Source organism: Rhincodon typus, unplaced genomic scaffold (genome assembly GCF_021869965.1).
Source record: "Rhincodon typus isolate 14 unplaced genomic scaffold, sRhiTyp1.1 hic_rhity00007686, whole genome shotgun sequence".
In the NCBI taxonomy this organism is placed as follows: Eukaryota; Metazoa; Chordata; class Chondrichthyes; order Orectolobiformes; family Rhincodontidae; genus Rhincodon; species Rhincodon typus.
Genome location: NW_025973324.1, coordinates 2,985 through 6,380, shown reverse-complemented (window position 1 = coordinate 6,380; position 3,396 = coordinate 2,985). Strand labels below are relative to the sequence as shown.

Genomic DNA, 3,396 nt, shown 5'->3' with positions numbered 1-3,396 from the left:
GTCCTGACCCATGCTCTAAGTTCATCCACCTTATTTCTGATACTTCTCGCATTGAAGTATACATACCTCAAACCATCTCTGTGTCTGCAATTACGCTCCATCGATTGCATTTCTGTATTAACAACCTCACTCCCTGTTGTGTCCGTTGGAATGCTGAATACGTCATCCTCTGAATTATAAATCCGGTTCCCCACCCCCTGCCAATCGAGTTTAAACCATCCCATATAGCTTGAGCAAACCTCCCTCCCAGGATATTTGTCCCCTTCCGGTTTAAGTGCAACTTGTCCTTACTGTACAGGTCCCACCTTCCCCAGAATGTACTCCAATTATCCACATAATGGAAGCCCTCCCTCCCACACCAGCCCTGTAGCCACGTGTTTAGCTGCACTCTCTCCCTATTTCTTACCTCGTTATCACATGGCACTGGTAGTATTCCAGAGATAACTACCCTGTTTGTCCTGGACTTCAGCTTTCAACCTTCCTCCCTGAACTCGTTTTTCACATGCTCTGTCCTTTTTCTACCTATGTCATTGGTACTGATGTGTACCATGACTGCTGGTTGCTCACCCTCCCCCTTAAGGATCTTGAAGACATGATTCAAGACATCACGGACCCTGGCACTCAGGAGGCAACATACCATCCATTCATCTCGTTCGCGTCGACAGAACCGCCTGTCTGTGCCTCTTACTATCGAATCCCCCACTACAATTGCTCTCCTATTCTCCCCCCTTCCCTTCTGTGCCACAGGGCCAGGCTCAGTGCCAGAGACCTGTCTGCTATGGCCTTCCCTTGGTAGGTCGTTACCCCCAACAGTATCCAAAACGGTATACTTATTATTGAGGGGAACGGCTGCAGGGGATCCCTGCACTGTCTGCCTATCCCCATTCCCCTTCCTGACAGTCACCCAGCTACCTTTTTCCTGTACCTTGGGTGTGACCACCTCCCTATAACTCTTCTCTATCACCCCCTCAGCCTCCCGAATGATTCGGAGTTCATCCAGCTTCAGTTCCCTAACACGGTTTGTGAGGAGCTGGAGTTGGGCGCACTTCTCGCAGGTGAAGTCAGAGGGGACACCAGCAGTGACCCTTACCTCCCACATCCTGGAAGAGGAGCATGCAACTGCCCTAGCTTCCATTCCCTCTACTCTAGATTTCCAGAAGAATTTTTTAAAAAGCCTTACCTTACCGACCCTCCATACAGTCTTTTTTTTGGTTAGTGAAGCAGGATGGGTGGGAGATACTATACATGTAGAGTTTCGGGTTTAGCCAATGCCCGAATATATCAGTCCCTTACTGTGTCGCATTCTCTCCACACACACTCTGTGCTAAAAATAAGAAGACCAATGCTGCACATGTTAAGTTTTTATACAGGACAAAAAAAAAACTTACCTTCCTGTTGAAAGACTGTGAATTGTCAAGATTGAAGAACATCCAAACTGGTTGGGGGAAAAGAAGAGAGATGTTCAGACTATAATTCACTACCATAGTGATCACAAAACCACTCAGAATGCATCCTCTTCCTCTAACTCCCCATAAGAGAGTAAGAACACTCATCAAAGGCAAAGAGCAGCTGCTGAAAGCAACACTCAACACCAACTTCCTGCTCAGAAGAGAACACGAGAAATCCTCCTCATGGTTTGTGAGACCAGACACTCAAGAACCCATTTCTCTAGGAAACTACTATAGAAATGATCCCTAAAAGTATAGTCTTAACAAAGTGACCACTCAAATTCACATGGCAATAGCACAGACACACATCACAGTTACTGTTACTGTTTTCATGCATCAATTTTTTTTTCTATTAGTACTGTTGCAAGTCCTTTAGTTTACATTGTATTGTAAATTAAATACATGTGATCAGGTTATTTTTCCAATTATTATATTGAAACTGTCTTGATCCACAAACTCTGATAACTACAGAATATTCAGTTGACCAATCAAAAATGCATCACTGTAAATCAACAGGCAGCGTCACCATCACTTGCATATTCATTACTCAGAGTGATATTGCATCGTTGCTGAATGAGTCATAGAATTATTTGGCCCATTAAAACTGCACCAAACCTCTGAAGACCATCCCACACAGAACCAGGAGTTTTTTTAAAATTTCAAATACATTCATACCTTATTCATAAACATATCCTCATATACACACATAGTTTCTTGAAGCAGTTCTGTTCTGTACAGTAGGAAATGAAGAAACAAAGAGAAATTGGAGTTCGACTCTATCCAGCAAACAAAGCAAAAGCAATTCTTGTTTGTACAAGACTATATTTACACATACTTCATAGAATTCCCCACAGTGTGGAAGCAGGCCATTTGGTCCATCGACACCATGCCGACACTCCGAAAAGCATTACAACCGGACCCACACCATCCCATCCCAGTAACCATGAATTTCCCGTGGCTAATCCACCCAGCCTGCACATTCCTGGACACTACGGGCAATTTAGCATGGCCAATCCACCCAGCCTGCACATCTTTGGACTGTGGGAGGAAACCGGAGCACCTGGAGAAAACCCACGCAGACACAAGGAGAATGTGCAAGCTCCACACAGACAGTCACTCGAGGGACCCAATATCTGTTCACTCATGGTCCTCTCACTGCGAATGTCCCTGCATCCCCATGATGTGGGCAAACTGTTGGACACTTTTTGCACTGAGGTAGCTGTTCTGTTCCTCCCTGGGGCGGGTGGGAGAAGTTCCCTGATGCGGTGTCGTCAGGGTGAGAATGAAGCCAGAAAGATCCGGTTCGGAGTCTGACACACAGGCTCCGCTCCTGATTTGGAACGTTGATGCTCCCGGGTACCCCGTTTTGCGGTGCGGTGGGTTCCTTGGTTCCTAGTGCTGGGGAGGTGATGGCCTAATAGTATTATCGCTGGACTGTTAATCCAGAGACTCAGATAATGTTCTGGAGGCCTGGGTTTGAATCCCACCATGGCGGGTGGTGGAATTTGAATTCAATAAATATCTGGAAATAACAATCTAATGATGACCGTGAATCCACTGTCGATTGTCGGAAAAACCCATCTGCTTCACTAATGCCCTTTAGGGAAGGAAACTGCCATCCTTACCTCCAGACGCACAGCAATGTACTTGACTCTTAACTGCACTCTGGGCAATTAGGGATGGGCAATAAAATGCTGCCTTGCCAGCGATGCCCTCCCGTGAATGAATAAAGAAAATGAAAAGGTTGCGTTTCACCGAGCCCCTCACTATGTCCAGCATTTCTGGTTTGGGGTAAGCTCTTCTCCTTTCTCCGCCGTGATGTCGTTTCTCTTTTCTGACTCCACCTGACGAGGGAGCAGTGCTCCGAAAGCTTCTGATTTCAAATAAACCTGTTGGACTATAACCTGGTGTTGTGTGACTTCTGCCTCTGTTTTGTTGATAGCCATCC

The 3,396-nt window shown here is 45.9% G+C and overlaps 1 non-coding gene across 1 annotated transcript; it reads right to left on the bottom strand.

Annotated features, from left to right (window-relative positions):
- Positions 1-1,496: 1,496 nt before the first annotated feature.
- On the bottom strand, positions 1,497-1,710 carry LOC125482251. The gene has a single exon (XR_007261584.1). It is a non-coding gene; the product is annotated as a small nucleolar RNA U3 (small nucleolar RNA).
- Positions 1,711-3,396: the final 1,686 nt, after the last annotated feature.